The sequence below is a fragment of the Nicotiana attenuata genome, unplaced genomic scaffold (genome assembly GCF_001879085.1).
Source record: "Nicotiana attenuata strain UT unplaced genomic scaffold, NIATTr2, whole genome shotgun sequence".
Classification (NCBI taxonomy): Eukaryota; Viridiplantae; Streptophyta; class Magnoliopsida; order Solanales; family Solanaceae; genus Nicotiana; species Nicotiana attenuata.
The window spans coordinates 68,048-87,399 of NW_017670723.1; the positions used below are offsets into that span (position 1 = coordinate 68,048).

The 19,352-nt window shown below is 47.5% G+C and overlaps 1 pseudogene; it reads right to left on the reverse strand.

Moving 5' to 3' along the window:
* The window catches only part of LOC109242673, a 36,520-nt pseudogene that overhangs the window by 12,307 nt on the left and 4,861 nt on the right, over window positions 1-19,352 (reverse strand).

Below are 19,352 nucleotides of genomic sequence, written 5' to 3' on the forward strand. Positions count from 1 at the left end.
AAAGTATTACAAGTTAAGCATATTTACGAATATAAAGGGGTGTCCTAGGTNAGGTTTAAACCAGTGAAAGCAGAAAAGGAGACCACAGTCCGAGGTAAAACACGCATTCATCAAGGAGGAGGTAACGAAACCTCTTAAAATAGGGTCCATCAGAGAGGTAAAGTACCCCGAATGGCTAGCCAACGTAGTAGTGGTACCCAAAAAGGGAAATAAGCTAAGAATGTGCGTAGATTATAAAGACTTAAATAAGGCGTGTCCCAAGGATTCGTTCCCATTGCCTAACATTGATCGTCTGATCGATGCTACGGCCGGCCACGAGACCCTCACCTTTCTCGATGCCTACTCGGGGTATAATCAAATTCAGATGAACCCCGAGGATAGGGAGAAGACTTCGTTCGTCACGAAATATAGTACCTACTGTTATAACGTAATGTCGTTCGGACTAAAAAATGCAGGGGCTACGTACCAGCGTCTAGTTAATAAAATGTTCGAGCATCAAGTAGGAAAATCCATGGAAGCTTATATTGATGATATGCTAGTTAAGTCCCTGCGCGCAGCGGACCATTTGACTCATTTGCAGGAAACATTCGACATCCTCAGAAGTTACAACATGAAGCTCAACCCCGAGAAATGTGCCTTCGGAGTGGATTCGGGCAAATTCCTGGGCTTCATGGTATCGAACAGGGGGATCGAGATTAACCCCGATAAAATCAAGGCCATCGAGGAAATCACGATGGTAAATAATGTAAAGGCCGTGCAACGGCTGACAGGATGAATAGCGGCTCTGGGCAGATTCATATCAAGATCATCCGACAGAAGCCATCATTTCTTCTCTTTACTCAAAAGGAAAAATAACTTCGAATGGACTCCAGAATGCCAACACGCCTTAGAGGAGTTGAAATGATATCTGACTAGCCCGCCTCTACTCCATACACCAAAGGAGGATGAAACACTATATCTATACCTGGCCTTATCAGAAAACATGGTAAACGGTGTGCTGGTTCGAGAAGAGCAAGGTACGCAATTTCCTGTTTATTATGTAAGCCGGACCCTAAGGGATGCCGAAACTAGGTATCCGTACCTAGAAAAATTGGCTCTCGTGTTAATAACCGCCTCGCAAAAATTGAAGCCCTATTTTCAATACCACCGTATTTGCGTTCTAACGACATATCCTCTCCGGAGCATATTGCATAAACCCGAGCTACCGGGCCGATTGGCCAAATGGGCCATCGAACTTGGGGGGTATGATATCGAATATCAACCCCGAACGGCCATCAAGTCCCGAATTCGTGCAGACATTGTGACCGATTTTTCATCCTTCCTCGTGCCCGAGGTAGAAAAGGAACTTTTACTAAAATCAGGCACATCTTCCGGGGTATGGAACCTGTTCACCGACGGCGCCACAAACGTGAGAGGATTCAGACTCGGTATAGTCCTGAAGCCACCTACGGGCGGCGTAATCAAGCAATATATAAAAATTACAAAATTGACTAACAATGAAGCCGAGTACGAGGATATGATTGCAGGTTTAAAACTGGCCAAAAGCTTGGGAGCCGAGACCATCGAGGCAAAATGCGATTCACTCCTGGTAGTAAACCAGGCGAATGTGAGCTACGATGTCCGGGAGGACAGGATGCAGAGGTATTTGGATAAAATCCAAGTCACATTATGTTGTTTCAAAGAATGGACCTTGGTCCACGTGCCTCGAGAGCAGAATAGCGAGGCCGATGCCCTCGCAAACTTGGGATCATCTGTTGAAGAAGATGACCTACTCCCCGGGGCTGTTATTCAGCTATCTAAATCTGTGATCGAAGAAGGTCATGCCGAGATTAACTCCACCAGCCTAACATGGGACTGGAGAAATAAATATATTAATTATTTAAAAGACGGAAAATTGCCCGCGGATCCAAAAGAATCGAGGGCCCTACGAACCAAAGCAGTCCGGTTCTCGCTCGATGAAAACAAGACTCTGTACAGGAGAACTTTCGATGGCCCCCTAGCAGTATGTTTGGGGCTAGGGGATACAGACTATGTACTCTGAGAAATTCACGAGGGTACTTGCAAGGAAACCATTCCGGTGCCAGTTCCTTAGTTCGAAAGGTGATCATGGCAGGCTACTACTGGGACAACATGGAGAAAGACACCAAGGAATTTGTCCGAAAATGCAATAAATGCTAGAGATTTTCCCCCATGATTCACTGACCCGGCGAACGACTACATTCGGTCTTATCGCCATGGCCATTCATGAAATGGGGAATGGTCATCGTCGGACCCCTGCTGACGGCGCTAGGTAAAGCTAAATTCATTTTGTTTATGACTGACTATTTCTCAAAATGGGTAGAAGCGCAGGCCTTCGAGAAAATAAGAGAAAAAGAAGTCATCAACTTCATCTGGGGCCACATTATGTGCCGATTCGGGATTCCCTCCGAGATAACATGCGATAACGGGAGGCGATTCATCGGAAGCAAGGTAACACAGTTCCTTGAGGATCACAAAATCAAGAGAATCCTGTCGACGCCTTACCACCCGTGTGCAAACGGCCAGGTCGAGTCCACAAATAAAACCATCATCCAAAATTTAAAAAAGAAGTTGGAGAGCGCCAAGGGGAAGTGGAGAGAAATGTTGCCCGAAGTGCTATGGGCATACCGAACAACTTCAAAATCAAGCACAGGGGAAACGCCTTTCTCCCTGGTGTACGGCGCCGAGGCTTTGATACCGGTGGAGGTCGGAGAGCCGAGCGCCAGGTTCCAGCACACCACCGAGAGCTCAAACAACGAGGCCATGACAACGGCCCTCGAACTGTTAGATGAAAAACGGGAAGCCTCGCTGGTCCGAATGGCCGCCCAGAAGCAAAGGATCGAAAGGTATTACAATAGGAGAACAAACCTTCGGCATTTCGGAGTTGAGGACTTGGTCCTAAGGAAAGTCACCCTTAACACCCGAAACCCTAATGAAGGAAAGCTAGGTCAAAATTGGGAAGGACCGTACCTTGTCCTCGAAGTAGTTGGTAAAGGGTCTTACAAGCTCGGTACCATGGAGGGCGAACAGCTTCTAAGAAACTGGAACATATCAATGTTAAAACGATATTATTGCTAGGGCATCCGATTGAAAATTCCGAAAGCACCCTCGAGCACGCGTTGCACTCTTTTCCTTCGACCGGATTTTGTCCCTAGAAGGGTTTTACCGGCAAGGTTTTAACGAGGCAGCGACCATATGCTACCTAAGGAGATTCAACAAGTATTCAAGATTTCTTTTGCAATCCACCTCGAATACTAGGGGGCATCCCCCCGGAAGGTCACCTACTCAGGAAAGCCAAGATATCTCAAATGGGACATCGATAGGAAAGTAATGTACCGGGCCAAACGGTCGAACGAACCGTGCCCATATAGAGCAACCGAGCCCTTAACAGCAAAAACATGTATACTTGTACCAAGTAATCAGAGAATACTTTCTCATCAAAGCATTTCACGCTTCAAAGGAAACTCGACGTTCTAGCAAAAAGGACTCCTCTATCATAAAGGTCGCGAACACTCGGAGACTGGAATCAACAATTCGACACCCGGACGACCCCCAGGTTGGAACTCCAAACTCATAAGCCCTCAACGAGGCAACATCAAAATCATAAAGCGTCTCCGAAGCCGAAAGTGTCCTGAACACTCGGAGACTGGCGCCAAAATCTCAAAAAATCGCATGACCTCAGGGTCGGAGTTGCCAAAATCGTAAGCCCTCAATGAGGCAATACCAAGCTTACAAGTAACGGCCCCCGAGCCAGGATACCCTTGATGACTTAGGGACTATCGCCAATCACCATTCATTAAAAACCCCAAGGCCATAAGACCCCGAGCGGGCAGACTCGATCTCGTAAGACCTACATAAGCCAACAACAGTATCTGTAAGACCTCAAGCAAGGCATGAACCATACTTGTACCAAGTATCTAAAAACTGTAAGACCTCAAAGGCATGACAATTTTGTAAGACCTTGCTAAAGGCATAAACCCGATCTCAAAGTTTACGCTATATATCGAACTTGTAAGACCCCTAAAAGGCATACCCTGAATATAGACGCCCAAACTACTTCACTCGGGATCAAAATGGCTCCGGCCAAGCACAAATGACTACGGTCATAAGGCTGCACCAGCCAAACTAACGCGACTCGGGGACGCCCAACCGTCGCTACAAAATCATAGGCCTTCAATTACTTCGAATCTACTTCGAAAAGAACCGGTTAAATAGGCTACCCTCGACATAGGCAAAAGAGCTTCGACCATGTCAGCTCCAAATCACAGGCTTCGAGATACTCAACCCCCGAGCCAAATCTCCCGAGGTGCTCGATCATCGCCACATAACGACTCGTAACCGAGGTTCTTCTCGAACCATCGAAGAGTCAGGCAAAAACTATTTCAAAATTCCTTAACAAGGGAAAACCAAAGCCTATAAAAGGTCGCTTCGACCCAAGGCGTAAGAGCCATTGTCGCCATCCCACATAAAAGGTCGCATCGACCCAAGGCGTAAGAGTCATTGTCGCCAGCCCACACAGATCAAAAACTTGAGAGTCGAATGAGCTCGAGTCGTAGCCCGATTCGGAGACTGAACCCAAAATAATTAACTAGAATGCCTAAGAGCAAAAGCGTAAGAGCCATCGTCGCCAGCCCGCGTAAAAGGTCGTACCAACCCAACGTGTAAGAGCCTAAGGGCCAACTTTGAACACAAAAACTTGAGGGTCGATGTGCTCGAGTCGAAACCCGACTCGGAGACTAAACCCAAAATAGTTGATCAAAACAAAAGCATAAGAGCTCAAACGCCAGCTTATACTAAAGGCTCGCATCGGTCGAGTACATAGAAGCCTACGGGCCAGCCCGATGAGCCTCAGGGCCATATCACGAATCTAAGGATTCCTATCGACTGAAAAGACCAGTTCACTCGACCAAATTCGAGACAGAAAGGGATACAGAAGAAGTAAAGCCACAAGGTTTTCTTTATACACATATACGAAAAACACAATCTCCATCTACAAACATGCTTTGAAAATGCTACATACAGGTGGAAAAATCTACGCCCCCTCCCCCCCCAGGGGGTTACGGCCTGCCGGCCTCATCTTCGCTTTCTTCGGTGTCGGACAGAAGTAACCGAGTATCACTCTCGTCCGCCCTCGCTCGTGCCAACTCTTTCGAGAGGACAAAACCCCTAGCACGGATCTCCTCGAGAGTCTTTCTTCGAGACTTGCAACGAGCATATTCCTTGATCCTGCCTTCACGATCGAGGGCCTTTCGCAGCTCAGCTTGAGCATCGGCAGCGCCCTTCAAATAGATCACCATCTCCTGGTCAGCCTTAGTTCGGCTCATCACGGCTTCAGCCCGGGCATCAACGATCTCAGCCCTGACCTTCAAAAGCTCGGACTCGTACTTCATAATCAGATCTGTCTGAACCAAAGCATTGTCACAAGCTAAGCAAAGTTGAGCCTCAAGGGCGGAGACTTTGCCCTGAGCACCCTCCTCCGCTAAAGTCTGAGTGCCCGCCTGAGCGTTCAACTCATCATACTCGCGCTTGGTTCGGTCAACTTTGTTCCGAAGGAGCTCCAGGTCCTCCGCCTTTTTCTGCAACTGAAATAAACAAAACACTAGTCGCGGGAGCTAGAAGAAAGAGCACACGCTCAGTCGGAACAAGAACTACCTGCTCCTTCAAATAGCTCTCATAATTCAAGCTCTGACTCGCCTCATACTGTAAATATGCCAGCTCGTTTTCCTTTTCTTCACAAAGGTGCCTAAGAGATTTCTCCTCGTCCAAAGCTTTCTGAAGCCTGGCCTCACGGCAAAGCAGCTCGGACTTAAGCTTATCAAAAGCCTGCAAAAGAAAACATGATAAGAAAGGGAGGGCTCGAAACTCGGAAAACTTGTGCCAAAACTCACCGCATAGTGCAGCCGCTGGACTTCCTCGAAGGTCGAGCACACATCTGCTAGCCTGGCTTCCCCGGCTCCGAATAAGTCAACCCCAGTCGAGGCACAGTCGCTTGGCACATATGACCCTGGGTTTCGAGCACCCCTCGAAGTATCTCCAGCGGAAAAAGAGGACGACAGCAGAGGAGAAACCGCCTTTCCAAAGTCAAAAACCATGGGCGCAGTCGGCTCAGTCGACACTTCCACTCCGGGCCCCCGGTCCAGGTTCGCCTCACTTTGAGCACCATCGCCATGCAAAGGCATCTCTCACTTATTGTTGTCGTTCTTTAGCCCGGAAGCTAGCAACCTTTCCCCCTCTCCAAATGGCCTCGCTTCGGAAGGATCTCTGATGCCTACAACGGCAAGATTAATACGCGGAAAGGGAAAATACCTCTCCAAATGAAAGAAGGGAAAGGAAAAAATAGCACAACACGCACCGTGATGTTTTGCTTCCCATCTCCCCCAGGACAAAGCTCGCCACTTGCGCTCATCACGAGTCGAGTGGGTCGCCAACTTCCAAACCCGACCCAGCAAATCTGGAACGTCGCCCGGCGTCCATGAAACCGCTGCAGAAAAAGAAAAGAAGGCACGGTTATGAAACCAGCTTTCGCCATAAACAAAATTGAGAAGGCACGGAATGTACCACTTACGTGCATAATTCCATTCCTCAGGGAATGGCATAAACTCTACGGGGATAATGTCGCAGTTCGAACTCGGACGAATCGACTCATCCACTCCCGATCTCCTTCTTTCTCATCGTCGACAACAAAAGGCGTGGTCGACCGGCATCGCAAGGTTAGCGGACCTCGATGGTAAAAGGGCCGGTACAGCCTAATAAGATGACTGAGCGTGAATTCAAGACCCGCCTTCTCTGCAAAAAAATCTCATCATCAACACTATTCGCCAAAATGACGGGTGGATCTGCGCCAAGGTAACTCGATACTTTAAACAGAAGTCAAGCACAATACTATCAAGGGGGCCCAGTGTGAAAGGATACGTGTACACATTCAAGAATCCATCGGCACGATCCGTGATGCCCTCATCCGGGGAAAGTATCTGTAACACTACTTTCTCCCCCCAGCCGCAGTCTTTTCTCACTAACCCAAGATGCTTTTCTCCTATCAAAGAAGTAATCTTAAAGGTATGCTCTCGTTGGTCCAGAACACTGGAGGCGGGGCTCTCACCTCTCTACCCGACAGACCCCGATATAACATTCAGGCGACGGCAAACTCAGAGAACTAAAGCAAGGAGTCGGTGCAAGTACGCTGGTAATCAAAAAACACTGACCGATATCGCTTCGGGAAGATACGCTGGCGTAATCGCATCGATAGCTTTACAGCCATATCGTACATTAGGCGATGCCATGTAATATCTCGGGAACGGAGATCCCCGTACCACTGCGAGTCCCGAGGTGGTACCCGGCCTCGAGGACCTACATCAAAGGAAGCTAGGCTCTAAGAAGCCAACGGCTTCGCCGCAAGTCCCTAGGTGGTACCCGACCTCGAGGACCTCCATCAAAGGAAAGTTAGGCTCCAGGAAGCCAACGACATCACTACAAGCCTCGAGGTGGTACCCGACCTCGAAGATCTCCATCAAAAAGAAGCTAGGCTCCAAGAAGCCAACGGCTTCGTCGTAAATCCCGAGGTGGTACCCGACCTCGAGGACCTCCATCAAAGGGAAATTAGGCTCCAAGGAAACAAGCATTTAAGCTCCACCCGGGGGCTTGATCACGGGGTACCACCTAAGTTCGGGTAAAACCTCGTTCTGGATCTACCTGCAATGCCTTAAGGCTATTTACGATAAGATCAAAACAAACTTCCAGATGGCCCGAGTCTGAGCAAACCCCACTCGGGGACTGTTCTCGAAAGTCCAAAGATAGACTATATTCTCAGGTTCCCGAGCGAATTCCCCCTCGAAGATTATTGCAAGGCCTGAAGACTGTTCTCGAAAGTCTAAAGGTTCGAAGCGTTACTTCCATTCAACCCGAAGTAAGGATCCCGACGACCCGAGTTTATCGGTCCAATCCAGGCTTGGTCCGAGGAAAGGCAAAGGGTTCCACGGGGAACCGTATTAATCGATCAAAGGTCAGAGAAATACACTTCCACCTGGGCTCGATATCGACACCGACCGGTGGGATCATGCATTCAGAGTTTCCATACGCGCGAGTAAAAGGTAACATAGCAAACATCAGAGACAAAATTGGGGAAACATCTTTGTATTCATAAACACTTGATTACAAAAGCCCACAAGGGGTCCGTACACAGAAACAAAGAAGCGAAGGGGTACACATACAGTAAAAGACAAGAGCCTAATCTATTCTCGAGGGTCATTCTCAGCAGCAGCATCTTCGAGCACCATCTCCTCGGGCATGCACCCACGGCGGCAGTATCTTCGACCGCCACCTCCTCTGGGGTCTTATCCCGGTCCTCCAGAGTAATATCTCCGAGGGCAAAGATCAAGAAGAGGAAAGTGGGAAGACGAAGAAGAGGAAAGTGATACAGAAGAAGCAGAAAAAAGAGACATAACCCGCCGAAGCCAGAGGTTGAAGATTCGGCGGGCATTAACCCTACTTGCACGGCCGCTCCGAGTTTGCCTTCTAGGACATTAAGCCGTGCAAGTTTAATGGTCAGTTGTGCCATTTTATCCCTTGGAAAACCCAGGGGATGAAGTGCCACACTAGGCCAGGGTAGGAGAGTGAGCAGCGATGTATAGTCTAAACGCTCTCTCGAGCAGCGGTGTAGAGTCCAAACGCCCTCCTAAGTCGGAAGAAGTAGGCCCCCCTATCTCATCACCTCGAACCAACGACGACAGCAGTAACAACCGTAACAACAGCAACAACAGCGACAAGACAGTGTAATCTCGCTCCGCAAGGGAAAGCCCAGGAAAAAGGCCATGGCGTGGCTGATGAGAACGCCGCCATATAACTTTAAGGCGATAGACCCCAAACATGGTGGGTAGCAACGGAGGAGGATAGTGGGGAGAAAGGGATGAAAAGAGGTTGAAAGGCACTTGGATAAAAAGATAGTACCAAAAGGCCCTCATTTATCGGGGGTGATAGTATGGCCAACAACGCCATCAATGCCTTTGAAAGACGGATCGGCAGGCGCAATCAATGCGTTATTGGAAACTGGATCAACGGCGATACTGTTACTTTGAAGAATGGGAATCGGCAGCGCATTGAATGACACTGAAAAGACAAGTCCGTGGGATGTCCCGGTTATTGTGAAGGCTTACGTCACAAGTATGATATCATCAACGTAACATCATCACAGCAAATCCAAAGAGTTGGGTGTCAAAATCGTTTCTTATCGCACCTCACTAAGAAACGCGGGGACTATCTGTATACGGTGAAATCGGAGGGTCCAATTTCTCGTCATCGAAGTGCCTCAGAAGATCATCTCGAAGACTCGAGGCTGCGGTCGAGTATCCTCCCTCGAGGTTCGTCGACACTCGACCTCAAGGTGGTAATGATCACGGTAATGGTAGAAATGGGGAGTTCCCAAGTTACACGGCTAGGACTGACAGATCCTAGTGGACTACCCTAACCCTGAATCAGGGTGTCATATCTAGCTGTCCCATCTCCGCTTCTTTGCCATTAATGCATTTTGTACTATGTTGAGATTCCCCTCCTATATAAAGGGGATCCTGGTCATTTTGTAAGGATATGTTGCTTCAGCTGCTCCACACGAAATATACAAGAACATTCTCTCTGCTTTCTAACATATTCGCTTGATATTATTGCTTCCATTTATTATCTTCATTATTGTTCATCATTTATTGCTTATCATTGGCCATAAAGAGCCTTCTTAGATTTTATTATAACTGTTAGTCATACTTCGATCACCTTCGATAGCTCACAGTCGAGCCCCGGAATCGACCTCGAGGCCCCCGAATCGACAAGCTCAAGGCTCCGATTGTCAACCTATCGGTTTGATTATCATTTCATTCTTAACTCTTATTTCGTTTCTAAGTCTCACGCATAGCATCAACTGCTCTACAACCGGCATAAAAATAGATCACGTATTTTTAGAGTCCCATAATCAAATTTAGTTGTTATTACCATTTTCACGGTAAACATTCATCATGTCTGCCAAGGATTCAGTTATCTCTACAAAGCCATCCATCGCAGAAAATTCGTGCATTTTCTTGAAGGCCAAAGGTTCATCATCACTGGTGGTACAAAAACGAGGAGCAATTGAGTTATAAACAAATCATTATATTCTTTTTTTAACAAATTACTATATTAGTTTTCTTTTCCTGAGAATGAGAAGAAGCTGATATTTAGGTGTAAAAATTTGGCACGGTTTATGGCATTGAGCAATAAATATTTCCAAAATGCAGACTAAGATTCATTTTCTTGATCAATATGATGCCATAATTTTGAACCACACTTTTCTTCAGTGACAGTAAGTAACTCATGCGCTTAGCTGAAGATTCAATAGACGTGGCTAATTAATTCAAATACAAATCATCTCAGGCAACTATTGAACTCCAGTCTAAAACAACAAAAACATGAAGCACCATAAAGGTGATGGATGGAGAAGAGACTCCATGTCGTATACACCAGCATCACGTAATATAGATAGACACAATTGTAGATAAGTGTTGTTGTCGTGTTACTGCTCCTACCATCTAAAGCCGAAGTGAAATTGTCAAACAAAAGTTCTTCGACCACAGAGAAAAAGTGAGCAAGAGGTATTCAGGTTCTGCACTTATCGTTCAAATAATAGAGACATTCAAGAATGTTAGCAGGTGATACCAATCATTATGTCTCCTCCTAGCTATATTTTGTTGACTACACTAAAGCAACAGCTTATCTTGACTCCATAATGTATCATTCTATGTTACATTCGATAATCATGGACTTGAGTTACAGCTTCACTTTATCCATAATGTCGTAACAACATACTATATTTCGAAAACAACTAGCAGTCCATTTAACCAAGAATGATATTTTAGGCTGAGCACCCTGTTTTTTTTACTGTTGGCCCGAGTGGCTTGAGAGATTTCTGACTGAGTAGGATCGAGGGCCTGTGTTGTGAGGATATCATGGGATCGGGATGCGCACCGCAGCAGGTTGTACTATTTTGTGATATATTTGAGGCCGAGGGCCTGATTTATTATGCCACGAGATGGCTTGTGATAGCGCTTGGGCTGTAGGAGCCCCTCCGGAGTCTGTACACCCCCAGTGAGTACGGGTACCCAGTGTGAGTGATGTAATGTTGCCCGAGGGGCTGATTACGAGTGATCTGTGAGGTAGCCCGAGGGGCTGGTTCTGTTGATATTTTGCCCGAGGGACGGTTTATGGTACATGTCTTGCCCGAGGGGCTGTTTACGTTTTCATCATTTTCACTCATTGTTTCATCACTTGTTTGAAACTACTGAAAGATGTTTTTTAAAAATGAAAGGGTTTTTATGAGATAATTGATTTTTGTACTGTTTTGGAAACCTACTGTTTTGCTGTAGTGCTATGACGTGGAATTATCTGATTTCTTACTACTCGGCTTGCATTTACTTTTATTACTTACTGAGTTGGCGTACTCACATTACTCCCTTGTGCAGATCCAGGAGTTGCAGGTCGCGATAGCAAGCGCTGATCATTTCTTCCAGCAGGTCTTTGGAGTCGGCAAGGTAGCTGCTTGGCGTTTGCAGCCCTTCACTTCTCCTTCTTACCTTACTCAGACTGTTCTTAGTATTTTTATTCTCGGACTACGATAGCCTTTATTGTACTTAGACAAATCTTGTAGTTGCTCGTGACTTGTGACACCCCGATTCCAGGCTTGTGTTATTTTCTTCCGCACTGGTTATTTAGACCCCTGTTATGAGATATTGCCAATTAATAGTTTAAAAATTGTCTTTCATGAATTAATAGTTTGATTTGGGATTTGTGTCGGCTAGCCTAGTTTCACGATAGGTGCCATCACGACCGGTTCGTTTTAGGGTCGTGACAAGTTGGTATCAGAGCCTAGGTTACATAGGTCTCCCGATTCATGAGCGGGTTTAGTTGAGTCTCGCGGATCGGTACGGAGACGTTTGTACTTATCTTCGAGAGGCTGCAGAACCTTTAGGAAAAACTTCATATTCTTGAATTCCTGTCATGCGAATCTGTTGTTTCTGGTAGCTAAACTTCTGTTATTCTATTCTCTCATAGATGGTCAGGACACGTTCTACCGGTCAGGACGGACGGCCACCAGTACCAGCAATTGGGGCAACTAGAGGCCGAGGACGCAGTCGAGGTCGTGGTAGGGGCAGGGGTGTAGCCCGCACAGCAGCTAGGGCAGCACCCACAGATCCACCGGCCGCCCCAATGCATGATCAGATTCCGGCAGGGGATACTCCAGCGGGACCAGCTCAGGCACCCGCTGTGCCTATTGTTATTCCGGGTCTTCAAGAGACCTTGGATCAGATCTTGACCGTGTGCACTAGTATTGCTCAGGCGGTCTCAGTTACTACGTCCGCAGCTACTTCTCAGGCCGGGGGAGGCACTCAGACTTCCACCGCTCGCACACCTGAGCAGGTCGTGCAGGGACTTCAGACACCGGGGGCACCTCTAGCCCAGCCGGTTGCAGCTGCTCAGGACTATGTAGCTCCTGTTATGCCAGAGGATGAGCAGCGCAGATTGGAGAGGTTTGGTAGACTTCAGCCTCCGTCATTTAGTGGTGCTGAGGGTGAGGATGCACAGGGTTTCTTGGATAAGTGTCAGAGGATGCTTTGGACCGCGGGTATTCTGGAGACCAGTGGGGTCTCATTCACTACTTTCTAGTTCTCCGGGGCTGCACTTAGTTTGTGGGAGGCTTACGAGAGGCGTATGTCGGTTGGCGCAGCGCCACTTTCTTGGTAGCAGTTTTTCGTTCTCTTCCTGGAGAAGTTTGTACCTGAGTCTCGCCGAGAGGAGCTGCGCAAGCAGTTCGAGCAGCTTCGTCAGGGAGACAGATCTGTTACACAGTATGAGATGCAGTTCTCTGAGTTGGCTCGTCATGCGGTCTGGTTGGTTTCCACAGACCGAGAGAGGATCAGAAGGTTTATAGATGGCCTCGGTTTTCAGCTTCGGTTGCTTATGACCAGAGAGAGTATCTGGTGCTACCTTTGATGAGGTTGTTGACATAGCTTGACAGATTGAGATGGTTCGTGGTCAGGAGAGGGTTGAGAGGGAGGCTAAGAGGCCTCGTGGTCATGGTGGATTCAGTGGTGCTCCTCATGGGGGTCAGTTCCAGCACGGCAGAGGCCGTCCCTTCAGGCATGCTCAGTCAGCTCGCCCAGTTTATCGTGGGGCATCATCGGGCCATGGTTCTCACAGTTCTCATCAGGGCCATTCCTCACGTAGTGCCCTTCCAGCCCAGAGTTCGTCCCGTGCTCCATCAGTTCAGGGCTCTTCCATGCCAGGTTCTTCTGCCAGTCATCCCAGTGCTAGGGGTTCCCTTCAGTCCCCGTCTCCAGCACCAGGGGATTATTATAAGTGTGGAGAGTCCGGGCATATGTGGAGACACTGTCCTCGTCGTCTTGGGGGTCCGTCTCAGCAAAGGAGTCAGCCATCGACTTCAGCACCAGTTACTTCACCACCCACCCAGCCAGCTAGGGGTGGAGGACAGTCAGCTAGAGGTCAGCCCAGAGGGGGAGGTCGATCAGGTGGTGTTCAGGCTCGTTTCTATGCACTTCCAGCCAGGCCCGATGCTATTGCTTCACATGCGGTGATTACAGGTATTGTCTCAGTTTTCCACAGAGATGCCTCTGTGTTATTTGATCCCGGTTCCACTTTTTCATATGTGTCATCATATTTTGCCCGTTATTTGGATACGCCCCATGAGTCTCTTGTTTCATCTGTTCGTGTATCTACTCCGATGGGTGATACTGTTATTGTAGACCGCGTATATCGATCGTGTGTGGTGACTATTGGGGGTTTGGAGACCCGAGTGGACCTTCTGTTGCTTTGTATGGTGGATTTTGATATGATATTAGGCATGGATTAGTTATCTCCGTGTCGTGCTATTTTGGACTGTCATGTTAAGACAGTGACGTTGGCTATTCCGGGTGTGCCACGGATTGAGTGGCGAGGTTCGACCGATTTTTTTCCCAGTAGGGTAATTTCATTCTTGAAGGCCCATCGAATGGTTGGGAAGGGTTGTCTTTCCTACTTAGCCTTTGTGACGGATGTCAGTACAGAGGCTCCTAGTATTGATTCGGTCCCGGTAGTGAGGGAATTTCCAGATGTGTTTCCTGCAGACTGGCCGGGCATGCCACCGGACAGGGATATTGATTTTGGAATTGATTTGGTGTCGGGCACTCAGCCCATTTCTATTCCGCCGTATTGTATGGCACCGGCGGAGTTGAAGGAGTTGAAGGAGAAGCTTCAGGAACTCCTTGATAAGGGGTTTATTCGGCCTAGTGTGTCGCTTTGGGGTGCGCCATTTTTATTTGTGAAGAAGAAGGATGGCACGATGACGATGTGCATTGATTACAGGCAGTTGAACAAAGTTACGATCAAGAACAAGTATCCTTTGCCTCGTATTGGTGACCTATTTGACCAGCTTCAAGGAGCGAGGGTGTTCTCCAAGATTGATCTCCGGTCAGGGTATCACCAGTTGAAGATCAGGGACTCGGATATTCTTAAGACAGCTTTCAGGACCCGATTCGGTCATTATGAGTTCCTTGTGATGTCTTTTGGGCTGACCAATGCCCCAGCAGCGTTCATGCATTTGATGAACAGCGTGTTTTGGCCGTATCTCGACTCGTTTGTCATTGTATTCATTGATGATATTCTAGTATACTCGCGTAGTCAGGAGGAGCACGCGGAGCATTTGAGAGTGGTATTGTAGCAGTTGAGGGAGGAGAAGCTTTATGCAAAGTTCTCCAAGTGTGAGTTTTGGCTCAGTTCAGTGGCTTTCTTGGGGCACGTGGTGTCCAGTAAGGGTATTCATGTTGATCCGAAGAAGATAGAGGCGGTTCAGAGTTGGCCCAGACCGTCCTCAGCCACAGAGATTCGCAGCTTTCTTGGTTTGGTAGGTTATTACTGTCGATTCATTCAGGGATTTTCATCTATAGCATCACCCTTGACCAAATTGACTCAGAAGGGTGCGCCTTTCATGTGGTCGGATGAGTGTGAGGCGAGCTTTCAGAAGCTCAAGACTGCCTTGACCATAGCTCCAGCATTAGTTTTGCCATCAGCTTCAGGTTCATATACAGTGTATTGTGATGCTTCGAGAGTTGGTATTGGGTGTGTGTTGATGTAGGAGGGTAGAGTGATTGCTTATGCTTCTCGTCAGTTGAAGCCCCATGAGAAGAACTACCCTGTTCATGATTTAGAGTTGGCTGCCATTGTTCACGCGTTGAATATTTGGAGGCACTATCTTTATGGTGTGTCTTGTAAGGTGTTTACTGATCATCGTAGCCTCCAGCACTTGTTCAAGCAGAAGGATCTCAATTTGAGACAGTGGAGATGGTTGGAGCTGCTAGAGGATTATGATATCACTATCTTGTACCATCCGGGGAAGGCCAATGTAACGGTCGATGCTTTGAGTAGAAAGGCGGTGAGTATGGGCAGTTTGGCATATATTCTTTTTGGGGAGAGACCTCTTGCAGTTGATGTTCAGGCCTTGGCCAATCGGTTTGTGAGGTTGGATATTTCGGAGCCCAGTCGGGTCTTAGCTTGTGTGGTTTCTCGGTCTTCCTTGTTTGATCGCATCAGAGAGCGCGAGTATGATGATCTTCATTTGCTTGTCCTTAAGGACAGAGTTCAGCACGACGATGCCAGAGATGTGACTATTGGTGATGATGGAGTATTGAGGATGCAGGGTCGGATATGTGTGCCCAATGTATAGGGGCTTCGGGAGTTGATTCTGGAGGAGGCCCATAGCTCGCGGTATTCCATCCATCCGGGTGCTGCGAAGATGTATCAGGATTTGAGATAGCATTATTGGTGGAGAAGAATGAAGAAGGATATTGTGGGATTTGTAGCTCGGTGTCTCAATTGTCAGCAAGTGAAATATGAGCATCAGAGACCGGGTGGCTTGCTTTAGCGGTTAGATATTCCAGAGTGGAAGTGGGAGCGGATCACCATGGATTTTGTAGTTGGACTCCCACAAACTTTGAGGAAGTTCGATGCTATTTGGGTGATTGTGGATTGGCTGACCAAGTCTGCGCACTTCATTCCTATGTGTACTACCTATTCTTCAGAGCGGTTAACAGAGATTTATATCCGAGAGATTGTTCGCTTGCATGGTGTCCCAGTTTCCATCATTTCAGATAGAGGTACTTAGTTTACATTGCAGTTTTGGAGAGCCGTGCAGCGAGAGTTGGGTACTCAGGTTGAGTTGAGCATAGCTTTTCACCCTCAGACGGACGGGCAGTTCGAGCGCACTATTCAGATACCGGAGGACATATTGCGCGCTTGTGTCATTGATTTTGGGGGTTCATGGGATCAGTTTCTACCGCTCGCGGAGTTTGCATATAACAACAGTTATCAGTCGAGTATTCAGATGGCTCCATATGAGGCTTTATATGGGAGACGGTGTAGATCTCCAGTTGGTTGGTTTGAGCCGGGCGAGGCTAGGCTTTTGGGTACAGACTTGGTGCAGGATGCTTTGGACAAGGTGAAAGTGATTCAGGAGTGGCTTCGTACAGCGCAATCGAGACAAAAGAGTTATGCTGACAGGAAGGTCCGTTATGTGTCTTACATGGTTGGGGAGAAGGTTATATTGAAGGTATCACCCATGAAGGGTGTTATGAGATTTGGGAAGAAGGTTAAATTGAGTCCTCGGTTTTGTGCCTTTTGAGGTGCTTCGGAGGATTGGGGAGGTGGCTTTTGAGCTTGCCTTGCCACCTAGCTTGTCAAGCGTGCATCCGGTATTTCATGTTTTTATGCTCCGAAAGTATATTGGCGATCCGTCTCATGTTTTGAATTTCAGCACGATTTAGTTAGATGGTGATTTGACTTATGATGTGGAGCCAGTGGCTATTTTGGAGCGGCAGGTCCGAAAGCTGAGATCAAAGGATATAGCTTCAGTGAAAGTGCAGTGGAGAGGTCGGCCCGTGGAGGAGGTTACCTGGGAGACCGAGCGGGAGATGCAGAGCAGATATCCCTACCTGTTTGAGGCTTCAGGTATGTTTCTTGACTCGTTCGAGGACGAACGTTTGTTTAAGAGAGGGAGGATGTAACGACCCGGCCGGTCATTTCATGAGTTACCGCTCCGTTTCCCACATTTCTGCTTCCTCGTGTGTTGTTTCAGCTGTATTTTATCATATCGTGTTGGTGGTGTTGTGTTCGGAGTGGTCTTAGGGTGGAATGAGACACTTAGTCTCTTAAGTTGGTTACTTAGTTGGTAAAGTCAACCGGAAGTTGACTCGTGGGTAAACAATATCGGAATTGGGTTTTTACGGTTCGGATAACTTCGTTAGGTGATTTGAGACTTAAGATCGTGTTCGGAATGTATTTTGGAGGTCCGTGGATTTAGGCTTGAATTGGCGAAATTGGAATTTTGGTATTTTCCAGTTGGCAGTGGAAATCTTGATATCGGGGTTGGATTGGAATTCCGGAAATTGGAGTAGGTCCGTTGTGTCATTTGTGACGTTTATGCAAAATTTCAGGTCATTCGGATGAGGTTTGATAGGTTTTTACGTCGTTTGTGGAATTCAGAAGTTTTGGAATCCTTAGGCTTGAATCCGAGGGTGGTTTGATGATTTGATGTTGTTTTGAGTGTTCCGAAGGTTGGAACAAGTTGGAATGGTGATATGTGACTTGTTGGCATGTTTGGTTGAGGTCCCGAGGGCCTCGGGATTGATTTGGGTGGTTGACAGAAGGTTTAGAGTTGAATTGGAGTTGCAGATTTTTGCTGCTCCTGTTGTTTCCGCACCTGCGGAGTGGGGACCGCAGGTGCGATGATCGCAGGCGCAGAGAGTAACCGCAGGAGCGGAGATTGTCACAGGAGCGGAAGGATTAACCGCACCTGCGAGCCCGCAGGTGCGAGGCTTGGGGCGCAGGTGCGGAAGCTGGTGCCTTAAGTGAAATCCATAAAAGCGGATATTTTCCGCAGAAGCGGAAGCGCGGGTGCGCTTATGGGACCGCAAGTGCGGAATCCCTGGGGCAGAAACTATAAAAGCCTCACTTCGCGATTTTCAGTCATTTTTCACCATTTTTGTGCGATTTTGGAGCTCCAAGCCGGGAATTCAAGGAGGAATTGAAGGATTTCAGTGAGGTAAGTTGCTTGGGCTTTGTATTTGGTGTTTCTGATGAATTATCCACTACTTAATCATGAAATTAGTGGGGAATTTGGAGTGAAATTGAAGGTTAGGGCTTGAGTTTTTGGAGAGCTTTGAGTGGGGATTTGAGGGGCCATTTGAGGTCCGATTTCGATGTTTTTGGTATGTATAGACTCGTGGGAGGATAAGGATTCTAGTGATATGATTTTTATCGAATTCCAAGATGTGGGCCCGGGGTAGGGTTTGGCCAATTTCGGGATTTTTGAGTTAATTTGATTATTTTCGCTTGGGCCTTGTTCCTTTAGCGTGTATTAATGATATTATACTGATTTTGGTTAGATTTGGAGCATTTAGAGGCCGAGTCGAGAGGCAAAGGCATCGCGAGTTAGAGTTCGGTCCGGTTTGAGGTAAGTAAAGATTGTAAATGTTGTCCTGAGGGTATGAAACCCCGGATTTCACATTGTTGTACTATTTTAGGTGACGCACACGCCAGATGACGGGCGTGAGGGGCGTGCACTGTTGGGGATTGTGACTTGGTCCGTCCCGTAGCGACCATTGAATTGCATATTTGACTGAGACTACTTGATATTACCTTATGTTAGAAAGTATTGCTATGTTTTGGGCTGAATGCCATATTTGGGCCTCGTGCCAACTGTTTGGACCCTTAGGGGCTTTCTTTACTGAAATTTCTCACTGTTTTGATTTAATAATTGTACTCAGTCATGCTACGTTTTACTGATTTCATAACTCAGTCGTGTTTATACTGATTTGATGCATAAATGATATTTTGGGCTGAGCACCCTATTTTTTTACTGTTGGCCCGAGTGGCTTGAGAGATTTCTAACTGAGTAGGGCCGAGGGCCTGTGTTGTGAGGATATCATGGGATCGGGCTGCGCGCCGCAGCAGGTTGTACTGTTTTGTGATATATGTGATGTCGAGGGCCTGATTTATTATGCCACGAGATGGCTTGTGATAGCGCTTAAGCTGTAGGAGCCCTCCGGAGTTTGTATGCCCCCAGTGAGCGCGGGTACCCAGTTTGAGTGATGTGATGTTGCCCGAGGGGCTGTTCTTGTTTTATGTTATTGCCCGAGGGGCTGATTACGAGTGATCTGTGAGGTAGCCCGAGGGGCTGGTTCTGTTGATATTTTGCCCGAGGGGGCGGTTTATGGTACATGTCTTGCCCGAGGGGCTGTTTACGTTTTCATCATTTTTACTCATTGTTTCAT